Source organism: Corvus hawaiiensis, chromosome 10, assembly GCF_020740725.1.
Source record: "Corvus hawaiiensis isolate bCorHaw1 chromosome 10, bCorHaw1.pri.cur, whole genome shotgun sequence".
Lineage (NCBI taxonomy): Eukaryota > Metazoa > Chordata > Aves > Passeriformes > Corvidae > Corvus > Corvus hawaiiensis.
This window is the reverse complement of record NC_063222.1, coordinates 2,809,574-2,821,972: the sequence shown is the minus strand read 5'-3', so window position 1 is coordinate 2,821,972 and position 12,399 is coordinate 2,809,574. Positions and strand designations below refer to the sequence as shown.

Sequence of the window (12,399 nt, the reverse complement as noted above, 5' to 3'; positions counted from 1 at the left end):
TCGGCAACAACGGAACCTGCAGCCAGATCCACAGCCACGCCAGCCACGCCAGCCGCGCCAGCCACGCGAACTACATGAGCATCAACAGTCATGGCCACTTGCTTCGGCCTTGGCAACAACGGAACCTGCAGCCAGACCTGGCACCACACAAGCCACACAAGCCACGCCAGCAACGCAAGCTACGTGAGCATCAACAGTCATGGCCACCAGGTCTGTCCTTGCCAACAACGGAACTTGCAGCCAGACCCAGAGCCACACAAGCCACTCAAACCATGCCAGCCACGCGAGCTACGGGAGCATCAACAGTCATGGCCACTTGCTTCACCCTTGGCAACAACGGAACCTGCAGCCAGACCCAGCACCACACAAGCCACACAAGCCACGCCAGCTGCGCAAGCTACAAAAGCTACGGGAGCATCAACAGTCACGGCCACCAGGTCTGCCCGCGGCAACAACGGAACCTGCAGCCAGACCCAGAGCCACACAAGCCACACAAGCCACGCCGGCCACGCAAGCTACGCAAGCTACGGGAGCATCAACAGTCATGGCCACTTGCTTTGGCCTTTGCAACAACAGAACCTGCAGCCAGACCCAGCACCACACAAGCCACAAATGCAACGCCAGCCACGCAAGCTACGTGAGCATCAACAGTCACGGCCACCAGGTCTGCCCTCGGCAACAACGGAACCTGCAGCCAGACCCACAGCCACGCCAGCCACGCGAACTACATGAGCATCAACAGTCATGGCCACTTGCTTCGGCCTTGGCAACAACGGAACCTGCAGCCAGACCCAGCACCACACAAGCCACACAAGCCACGCCAGCCACGTGAGCTACGTGAGCATCAACAGTCATGGCCACCAGGTCTGCCCTCGGCAACAACGGAACCTGCAGCCAGACCCAGAGCCACACAAGCAACTCAAACCACGCCAGCCACGCGAGCTACGGGAGCATCAACACTCACGGCCACCAGCGCCGCCGTCGGCAACAACGGAACCTGCAGCTGGACCCAGAGCCACACAAGCCTCACAAGCCCCGCCGGCCACGCGAACTACGTGAGCATCAACAGTCATGGCCACTTGCTTCGGCCTTGGCAACAACGGCACCTGCATCCAGACCAAGCACCACGCAAGCCACACAAGCCACGCCAGGCACGCGAGCATCAACAGTCATGGCCACCAGGTCTGTCCTCGGCAACAGTGGAACCTGCAGCCAGACCTGGACCCACACAAGCCACGCCAGCCGCACGAGCTATGCAAGCATCCACAGTCGTGGACACCAGCGCCGCCGTCGGCAACAACAGAACCTACAGACAGACCCAGCACCACACAAGCCACAAAAGCCACGCAAGCTACGGGAGCATCAACAGTCATGGCCACCGGGTCTGCCCTTGGCAACAATGGAACCTGCAGCCAGACCCAGAGCCACACAAGCCACACAAGCCACACCAGCCATGTGAGCCACACGAGCATCAACAGTCATGGCCACTTGCTTCGGCCTTGGCAACAACGGAACCTGCAGCCAGAGCTGGCACCACACAAGCCACGCCAGCCACACAAGCTACGGGAGCATCAACAGTCATGGCCACGGGGTCTGCCCTTGGCAACAATGGGACCTGCAGCCAGACCCAGCACCACACAAGCCACACAAGCCACGCCAGCCGCGCAAGCTACAAAAGCTACGTGAGCATCAACAGTCATGGCCACCAGGTCTGCCCGCGGCAACAACGGAACCTGCAGCCAGACCCAGAGCCACACAAGCCACGCCAGCCACACAAGCCCCATGAGCCACGCGAGCCACGGCCACCGTGGCCCTCGTGCCCCTTTGCTCATGTGCCCAAACAAAACAAGGCACCTCTGTCGCAGTCCCCGGAAGACAGCAAAAGAAGCCTACAGCACCCGGTATTCCCAGGCGGTCTCCCATCCAAGTACTAACCGGGCCCGACCCTGCTTAGCTTCCGAGATCAGACGAGATCGGGCGTTCTCAGGGTGGTATGGCCGTAGGCACCCCTCAGCCCCACAGCAGCGCTCTCCAGCACACGCCAGCGCCTTCCTGCCCTGCCCCAATGCCCCCCGCACCCGGCACACGGCCGCCAGCGCCGCCCTCGGCAACAACGGAACCTGCAGCCAGACCAAGCGCCACACAGGCCACACAAGCCACGCCGGCCACGCCAGCCACGCGAGCATCAACAGTCATGGCCACTTGCTTCGCCCTTGGCAACAACGGAACCTGCAGCCAGACCCAGAGCTGCACAAGCTACTCGAACCACGCCAGCCACGTGAGCTACGTGAGCATCAACAGTCATGGCCACCGGGTCAGCCCTCGGCAACAATGGCACCTGCAGGCAGACCCAGAGCCACACAAGCAACGCCGGCCACGCGAACTACATGAGCATCAACAGTCATGGCCACTTGCTTCGGCCTTGGCAACAACAGAACCTGCAGCCAGACCTGGCACCACACAAGCAACAACAGCCACGCCAGCCATGTGAGCTACGGGAGCATCAACACTCATGGCCACCAGGTCTGTCCTTGCCAACAACGGAACCTGTAGCCAGACCCAGAGCCACACAAGCCACACAAGCCACGCCAGCCACGCCAGCCACACAAGCCCCATGAGCCACGCGAGCCACGGCCACCGTTGCCCTCGTGCCCCTTTGCTCGTGTGCCCAAACAAAACAAGGCACCTCTTGCCCAGACCCCAGGACACAGCAAAAGAAGCCTACAGCACCCGGTATTCCCAGGCGGTCTCCCATCCAAGTACTAACCGGGCCCGACCCTGCTTAGCTTCCGAGATCAGACGAGATCGGGCGTTCTCAGGGTGGTATGGCCGTAGGCACCCCTCAGCCCCACAGCAGCGCTCTCCAGCACACGCCAGCGCCTTCCTGCCCTGCCCCAATGCCCCCCGCACCCGGCACACGGCCGCCAGCGCCGCCCTCGGCAACAACGGAACCTGCAGCCAGACCAAGCGCCACACAGGCCACACAAGCCACGCCGGCCACGCCAGCCACGCGAGCATCAACAGTCATGGCCACTTGCTTTGGCCTTTGCAACAACGGAACCTGCAGCCAGACCCAGAGCTGCACAAGCTACTCAAGCCACGCCAGCCGCACGAGCTATGCAAGCATCCACAGTCATGGCCACCAGCACCGCCGTCAGCAACAACAGAACCTACAGACAGACCCAGCACCACACAAGCCACAAAAGCCACGCCAGCAACGCAAGCTATGTGAGCATCAACAGTCATGGCCACCGGGTCTGCCCTTGGCAACAATGGAACCTGCAGCCAGACCCAGCACCACACAAGCCTCACATGCAATGCCAGCCACGCAAGCTACGGGAGCATCAACAGTCATGGCCACCGGGTCTGCCCTCGGCAACAATGGAACCTGCAGCCAGACCCAGAGCCACACAAGCTACTCAAGCCACACCAGCCACGTTAGCTACACGAGCATCAACAGTCACGGCCACCAGCGCTGCCGTCGGCAACAATGGAACCTGCAGCCAGACTCAGAGCCACACAAGCCACACAAGCCACGCCAGCCACGCCAGCCACACGCGCATCAACAGTCATGGCCACTTGCTTCGCCCTTGGCAACAACGGAACCTGCAGCCAGACCCAGCACCACACAAGCCACACATGCAACGCCAGCCACGCAAGCTACGTGAGCATCACCAGTCATGGCCACTGGGTCAGCCCTCGGCAACAACGGAACCTGCAGCCAGATCCACAGCCACGCCAGCCACGCCAGCCGCGCCAGCCACGCGAACTACATGAGCATCAACAGTCATGGCCACTTGCTTCGGCCTTGGCAACAACGGAACCTGCAGCCAGACCTGGCACCACACAAGCCACACAAGCCACGCCAGCAACGCAAGCTACGTGAGCATCAACAGTCATGGCCACCAGGTCTGTCCTTGCCAACAACGGAACCTGCAGCCAGACCCAGAGCCACACAAGCCACTCAAACCATGCCAGCCACGCGAGCTACGGGAGCATCAACAGTCATGGCCACTTGCTTCACCCTTGGCAACAACGGAACCTGCAGCCAGACCCAGCACCACACAAGCCACACAAGCCACGCCAGCCGCGCAAGCTACAAAAGCTACGGGAGCATCAACAGTCACGGCCACCAGGTCTGCCCGCGGCAACAACGGAACCTGCAGCCAGACCCAGAGCCACACAAGCCACACAAGCCACGCCGGCCACGCAAGCTACGCAAGCTACGGGAGCATCAACAGTCATGGCCACTTGCTTTGGCCTTTGCAACAACAGAACCTGCAGCCAGACCCAGCACCACACAAGCCACAAATGCAACGCCAGCCACGCAAGCTACGTGAGCATCAACAGTCACGGCCACCAGGTCTGCCCTCGGCAACAACGGAACCTGCAGCCAGACCCACAGCCACGCCAGCCACGCGAACTACGTGAGCATCAACAGTCATGGCCACTTGCTTCGGCCTTGGCAACAACGGCACCTGCATCCAGACCAAGCACCACGCAAGCCACACAAGCCACGCCAGGCACGCGAGCATCAACAGTCATGGCCACCAGGTCTGTCCTCGGCAACAGTGGAACCTGCAGCCAGACCTGGACCCACACAAGCCACGCCAGCCGCACGAGCTATGCAAGTATCCACAGTCGTGGACACCAGCGCCGCCGTCGGCAACAACAGAACCTACAGACAGACCCAGCACCACACAAGCCACAAAAGCCACGCAAGCTACGGGAGCATCAACAGTCATGGCCACCGGGTCTGCCCTTGGCAACAATGGAACCTGCAGCCAGACCCAGAGCCACACAAGCCACACAAGCCACGCCAGCCACGTGAGCCACACGAGCATCAACAGTCATGGCCACTTGCTTCGGCCTTGGCAACAACGGAACCTGCAGCCAGAGCTGGCACCACACAAGCCACGCCAGCCACACAAGCTACGGGAGCATCAACAGTCATGGCCACGGGGTCTGCCCTTGGCAACAATGGGACCTGCAGCCAGACCCAGCACCACACAAGCCACACAAGCCACGCCAGCCGCGCAAGCTACAAAAGCTACGTGAGCATCAACAGTCATGGCCACCAGGTCTGCCCTCGGCAACAACGGAACCTGCAGCCAGACCCAGAGCCACACAAGCCACGCCAGCCACACAAGCCCCATGAGCCACGCGAGCCACGGCCACCGTGGCCCTCGTGCCCCTTTGCTCATGTGCCCAAACAAAACAAGGCACCTCTGTCGCAGTCCCCGGAAGACAGCAAAAGAAGCCTACAGCACCCGGTATTCCCAGGCGGTCTCCCATCCAAGTACTAACCGGGCCCGGCCCTGCTTAGCTTCCGAGATCAGACGAGATCGGGCGTTCTCAGGGTGGTATGGCCGTAGGCACCCCTCAGCCCCACAGCAGCGCTCTCCAGCACACGCCAGCGCCTTCCTGCCCTGCCCCAATGCCCCCCGCACCCGGCACACGGCCGCCAGCGCCGCCCTCGGCAACAACGGAACCTGCAGCCAGACCAAGCGCCACACAGGCCACACAAGCCACGCCGGCCACGCCAGCCACGCGAGCATCAACAGTCATGGCCACTTGCTTCGCCCTTGGCAACAACGGAACCTGCAGCCAGACCCAGAGCTGCACAAGCTACTCAAGCCACGCCAGCCGCACGAGCTATGCAAGCATCCACAGTCATGGCCACCAGCACCGCCGTCAGCAACAACAGAACCTACAGACAGACCCAGCACCACACAAGCCACAAAAGCCACGCCAGCAACGCAAGCTATGTGAGCATCAACAGTCATGGCCACCGAGTCTGCCCTTGGCAACAATGGAACCTGCAGCCAGACCCAGCACCACACAAGCCTCACATGCAATGCCAGCCACGCAAGCTACGGGAGCATCAACAGTCATGGCCACCGGGTCTGCCCTCGGCAACAATGGAACCTGCAGCCAGACCCAGAGCCACACAAGCTACTCAAGCCACACCAGCCACGTTAGCTACACGAGCATCAACAGTCACGGCCACCAGCGCTGCCGTCGGCAACAATGGAACCTGCAGCCAGACTCAGAGCCACACAAGCCACACAAGCCACGCCAGCCACGCCAGCCACACGCGCATCAACAGTCATGGCCACTTGCTTCGCCCTTGGCAACAACGGAACCTGCAGCCAGACCCAGCACCACACAAGCCACACATGCAACGCCAGCCACGCAAGCTACGTGAGCATCACCAGTCATGGCCACTGGGTCAGCCCTCGGCAACAACGGAACCTGCAGCCAGATCCACAGCCACGCCAGCCACGCCAGCCACGCCAGCCGCGCCAGCCACGCGAACTACATGAGCATCAACAGTCATGGCCACTTGCTTCGGCCTTGGCAACAACGGAACCTGCAGCCAGACCTGGCACCACACAAGCCACACAAGCCACGCCAGCCACGCAAGCTACGTGAGCATCAACAGTCATGGCCACCAGGTCTGTCCTTGCCAACAACGGAACCTGCAGCCAGACCCAGAGCCACACAAGCCACTCAAACCATGCCAGCCACGCGAGCTACGGGAGCATCAACAGTCATGGCCACTTGCTTCACCCTTGGCAACAACGGAACCTGCAGCCAGACCCAGCACCACACAAGCCACACAAGCCACGCCAGCCGCGCAAGCTACAAAAGCTACGGGAGCATCAACAGTCACGGCCACCAGGTCTGCCCGCGGCAACAACGGAACCTGCAGCCAGACCCAGAGCCACACAAGCCACACAAGCCACGCCGGCCACGCAAGCTACGCAAGCTACGGGAGCATCAACAGTCATGGCCACTTGCTTTGGCCTTTGCAACAACAGAACCTGCAGCCAGACCCAGCACCACACAAGCCACACAAGCCACGCCAGCCACGTGAGCTACGTGAGCATCAACAGTCATGGCCACCAGGTCTGCCCGCGGCAACAACGGAACCTGCAGCCAGACCCAGAGCCACACAAGCAACTCAAACCACGCCAGCCACGCGAGCTACGGGAGCATCAACACTCACGGCCACCAGCGCCGCCGTCGGCAACAACGGAACCTGCAGCTGGACCCAGAGCCACACAAGCCTCACAAGCCCCGCCGGCCACGCGAACTACGTGAGCATCAACAGTCATGGCCACTTGCTTCGGCCTTGGCAACAACGGCACCTGCATCCAGACCAAGCACCACGCAAGCCACACAAGCCACGCCAGGCACGCGAGCATCAACAGTCATGGCCACCAGGTCTGTCCTCGGCAACAGTGGAACCTGCAGCCAGGCCTGGACCCACACAAGCCACGCCAGCCGCACGAGCTATGCAAGCATCCACAGTCGTGGACACCAGCGCCGCCGTCGGCAACAACAGAACCTACAGACAGACCCAGCACCACACAAGCCACAAAAGCCACGCAAGCTACGGGAGCATCAACAGTCATGGCCACCGGGTCTGCCCTTGGCAACAATGGAACCTGCAGCCAGACCCAGAGCCACACAAGCCACACAAGCCACGCCAGCCACGTGAGCCACACGAGCATCAACAGTCATGGCCACTTGCTTCGGCCTTGGCAACAACGGAACCTGCAGCCAGAGCTGGCACCACACAAGCCACGCCAGCCACACAAGCTACGGGAGCATCAACAGTCATGGCCACGGGGTCTGCCCTTGGCAACAATGGGACCTGCAGCCAGACCCAGCACCACACAAGCCACACAAGCCACGCCAGCCGCGCAAGCTACAAAAGCTACGTGAGCATCAACAGTCATGGCCACCAGGTCTGCCCGCGGCAACAACGGAACCTGCAGCCAGACCCAGAGCCACACAAGCCACGCCAGCCACACAAGCCCCATGAGCCACGCGAGCCACGGCCACCGTTGCCCTTGTGCCCCTTTGCTCGTGTGCCCAAACAAAACAAGGCACCTCTGTCGCAGTCCCCGGAAGACAGCAAAAGAAGCCTACAGCACCCGGTATTCCCAGGCGGTCTCCCATCCAAGTACTAACCGGGCCCGACCCTGCTTAGCTTCCGAGATCAGACGAGATCGGGCGTTCTCAGGGTGGTATGGCCGTAGGCACCCCTCAGCCCCACAGCAGCGCTCTCCAGCACACGCCAGCGCCTTCCTGCCCTGCCCCAATGCCCCCCGCACCCGGCACACGGCCGCCAGCGCCGCCCTCGGCAACAACGGAACCTGCAGCCAGACCAAGCGCCACACAGGCCACACAAGCCACGCCGGCCACGCCAGCCACGCGAGCATCAACAGTCATGGCCACTTGCTTTGGCCTTTGCAACAACGGAACCTGCAGCCAGACCCAGAGCTGCACAAGCTACTCAAGCCACGCCAGCCGCACGAGCTATGCAAGCATCCACAGTCATGGCCACCAGCACCGCCGTCAGCAACAACAGAACCTACAGACAGACCCAGCACCACACAAGCCACAAAAGCCACGCCAGCAACGCAAGCTATGTGAGCATCAACAGTCATGGCCACCGGGTCTGCCCTTGGCAACAATGGAACCTGCAGCCAGACCCAGCACCACACAAGCCTCACATGCAATGCCAGCCACGCAAGCTACGGGAGCATCAACAGTCATGGCCACCGGGTCTGCCCTCGGCAACAATGGAACCTGCAGCCAGACCCAGAGCCACACAAGCTACTCAAGCCACACCAGCCACGTTAGCTACACGAGCATCAACAGTCACGGCCACCAGCGCTGCCGTCGGCAACAATGGAACCTGCAGCCAGACTCAGAGCCACACAAGCCACACAAGCCACGCCAGCCACGCCAGCCACACGCGCATCAACAGTCATGGCCACTTGCTTCGCCCTTGGCAACAACGGAACCTGCAGCCAGACCCAGCACCACACAAGCCACACATGCAACGCCAGCCACGCAAGCTACGTGAGCATCACCAGTCATGGCCACTGGGTCAGCCCTCGGCAACAACGGAACCTGCAGCCAGATCCACAGCCACGCCAGCCACGCCAGCCGCGCCAGCCACGCGAACTACATGAGCATCAACAGTCATGGCCACTTGCTTCGGCCTTGGCAACAACGGAACCTGCAGCCAGACCTGGCACCACACAAGCCACACAAGCCACGCCAGCCACACAAGCTACGTGAGCATCAACAGTCACGGCCACCAGGTCTGTCCTTGCCAACAACGGAACCTCCAGCCAGACCCAGAGCCACACAAGCCACTCAAACCACGCCAGCCGCGCAAGCTACGGGAGCATCAACAGTCATGGCCACTTGCTTCACCCTTGGCAACAACGGAACCTGCAGCCAGACCCAGCACCACACAAGCCACACAAGCCACGCCAGCCGCGCAAGCTACAAAAGCTACGGGAGCATCAACAGTCACGGCCACCAGGTCTGCCCGCGGCAACAACGGAACCTGCAGCCAGACCCAGAGCCACACAAGCCACACAAGCCACGCCGGCCACGCAAGCTACGCAAGCTACGGGAGCATCAACAGTCATGGCCACTTGCTTTGGCCTTTGCAACAACAGAACCTGCAGCCAGACCCAGCACCACACAAGCCACAAATGCAACGCCAGCCACGCAAGCTACGTGAGCATCAACAGTCACGGCCACCAGGTCTGCCCTCGGCAACAACGGAACCTGCAGCCAGACCCACAGCCACGCCAGCCACGCGAACTACATGAGCATCAACAGTCATGGCCACTTGCTTCGGCCTTGGCAACAACGGAACCTGCAGCCAGACCTGGCACCACACAAGCCACGCCAGCCACGCAAGCTACGGGAGCATCAACAGTCATGGCCACCGGGTCTGCCCTTGGCAACAATGGGACCTGCAGCCAGACCCAGCACCACACAAGCCACACAAGCCACGCCAGCCACGTGAGCTACGTGAGCATCAACAGTCATGGCCACCAGGTCTGCCCTCGGCAACAACGGAACCTGCAGCCAGACCCAGAGCCACACAAGCAACTCAAACCACGCCAGCCACGCGAGCTACGGGAGCATCAACAGTCACGGCCACCAGCGCCACCGTCGGCAACAACGGAACCTGCAGCTGGACCCAGAGCCACACAAGCCTCACAAGCCCCGCCGGCCACGCGAACTACGTGAGCATCAACAGTCATGGCCACTTGCTTCGGCCTTGGCAACAACGGCACCTGCATCCAGACCAAGCACCACGCAAGCCACACAAGCCACGCCAGGCACGCGAGCATCAACAGTCATGGCCACCAGGTCTGTCCTCGGCAACAGTGGAACCTGCAGCCAGACCTGGACCCACACAAGCCACGCCAGCCGCACGAGCTATGCAAGCATCCACAGTCGTGGACACCAGCGCCGCCGTCGGCAACAACAGAACCTACAGACAGACCCAGCACCACACAAGCCACAAAAGCCACGCAAGCTACGGGAGCATCAACAGTCATGGCCACCGGGTCTGCCCTTGGCAACAATGGAACCTGCAGCCAGACCCAGAGCCACACAAGCCACACAAGCCACGCCAGCCACGTGAGCCACACGAGCATCAACAGTCATGGCCACTTGCTTCGGCCTTGGCAACAACGGAACCTGCAGCCAGAGCTGGCACCACACAAGCCACGCCAGCCACACAAGCTACGGGAGCATCAACAGTCATGGCCACGGGGTCTGCCCTTGGCAACAATGGGACCTGCAGCCAGACCCAGCACCACACAAGCCACACAAGCCACGCCAGCCGCGCAAGCTACAAAAGCTACGTGAGCATCAACAGTCATGGCCACCAGGTCTGCCCGCGGCAACAACGGAACCTGCAGCCAGACCCAGAGCCACACAAGCCACGCCAGCCACACAAGCCCCATGAGCCACGCGAGCCACGGCCACCGTGGCCCTTGTGCCCCTTTGCTCGTGTGCCCAAACAAAACAAGGCACCTCTGTCGCAGTCCCCGGAAGACAGCAAAAGAAGCCTACAGCACCCGGTATTCCCAGGCGGTCTCCCATCCAAGTACTAACCGGGCCCGACCCTGCTTAGCTTCCGAGATCAGACAAGATCGGGCGTTCTCAGGGTGGTATGGCCGTAGGCACCCCTCAGCCCCACAGCAGCGCTCTCCAGCACACGCCAGCGCCTTCCTGCCCTGCCCCAATGCCCCCCGCACCCGGCACACGGCCGCCAGCGCCGCCCTCGGCAACAACGGAACCTGCAGCCAGACCAAGCGCCACACAGGCCACACAAGCCACGCCGGCCACGCCAGCCACGCGAGCATCAACAGTCATGGCCACTTGCTTTGGCCTTTGCAACAACGGAACCTGCAGCCAGACCCAGAGCTGCACAAGCTACTCAAGCCACGCCAGCCGCACGAGCTATGCAAGCATCCACAGTCATGGCCACCAGCACCGCCGTCAGCAACAACAGAACCTACAGACAGACCCAGCACCACACAAGCCACAAAAGCCACGCCAGCAACGCAAGCTATGTGAGCATCAACAGTCATGGCCACCGGGTCTGCCCTTGGCAACAATGGAACCTGCAGCCAGACCCAGCACCACACAAGCCTCACATGCAATGCCAGCCACGCAAGCTACGGGAGCATCAACAGTCATGGCCACCGGGTCTGCCCTCGGCAACAATGGAACCTGCAGCCAGACCCAGAGCCACACAAGCTACTCAAGCCACACCAGCCACGTTAGCTACACGAGCATCAACAGTCACGGCCACCAGCGCTGCCGTCGGCAACAATGGAACCTGCAGCCAGACTCAGAGCCACACAAGCCACACAAGCCACGCCAGCCACGCCAGCCACACGCGCATCAACAGTCATGGCCACTTGCTTCGCCCTTGGCAACAACGGAACCTGCAGCCAGACCCAGCACCACACAAGCCACACATGCAACGCCAGCCACGCAAGCTACGTGAGCATCACCAGTCATGGCCACTGGGTCAGCCCTCGGCAACAACGGAACCTGCAGCCAGATCCACAGCCACGCCAGCCACGCCAGCCGCGCCAGCCACGCGAACTACATGAGCATCAACAGTCATGGCCACTTGCTTCGGCCTTGGCAACAACGGAACCTGCAGCCAGACCTGGCACCACACAAGCCACACAAGCCACGCCAGCCACGCAAGCTACGTGAGCATCAACAGTCACGGCCACCAGGTCTGTCCTTGCCAACAACGGAACCTGCAGCCAGACCCAGAGCCACACAAGCCACTCAAACCACGCCAGCCGCGCAAGCTACGGGAGCATCAACAGTCATGGCCACTTGCTTCACCCTTGGCAACAACGGAACCTGCAGCCAGACCCAGCACCACACAAGCCACACAAGCCACGCCAGCCGCGCAAGCTACAAAAGCTACGGGAGCATCAACAGTCACGGCCACCAGGTCTGCCCGCGGCAACAACGGAACCTGCAGCCAGACCCAGAGCCACACAAGCCACACAAGCCACGCCGGCCACGCAAGCT

The 12,399-nt window shown here is 61.5% G+C and overlaps 5 non-coding genes across 5 annotated transcripts; all 5 read right to left on the bottom strand.

Moving 5' to 3' along the window:
* Positions 1-1,886: 1,886 nt before the first annotated feature.
* LOC125331202 lies at positions 1,887-2,005 on the bottom strand. Its single transcript, XR_007205904.1, has one exon. It is a non-coding gene; the product is annotated as a 5S ribosomal RNA (ribosomal RNA).
* Positions 2,006-2,718: 713 nt separating this feature from the next.
* On the bottom strand, positions 2,719-2,837 carry LOC125331201. The gene has a single exon (XR_007205903.1). It is a non-coding gene; the product is annotated as a 5S ribosomal RNA (ribosomal RNA).
* Positions 2,838-5,258: 2,421 nt separating this feature from the next.
* Positions 5,259-5,377, bottom strand: LOC125331232. Its single transcript, XR_007205933.1, has one exon. It is a non-coding gene; the product is annotated as a 5S ribosomal RNA (ribosomal RNA).
* A 2,557-nt stretch (positions 5,378-7,934) lies between these two features.
* On the bottom strand, positions 7,935-8,053 carry LOC125331200. Its single transcript, XR_007205902.1, has one exon. It is a non-coding gene; the product is annotated as a 5S ribosomal RNA (ribosomal RNA).
* A 2,848-nt stretch (positions 8,054-10,901) lies between these two features.
* LOC125331240 lies at positions 10,902-11,020 on the bottom strand. The gene has a single exon (XR_007205941.1). It is a non-coding gene; the product is annotated as a 5S ribosomal RNA (ribosomal RNA).
* Positions 11,021-12,399: the final 1,379 nt, after the last annotated feature.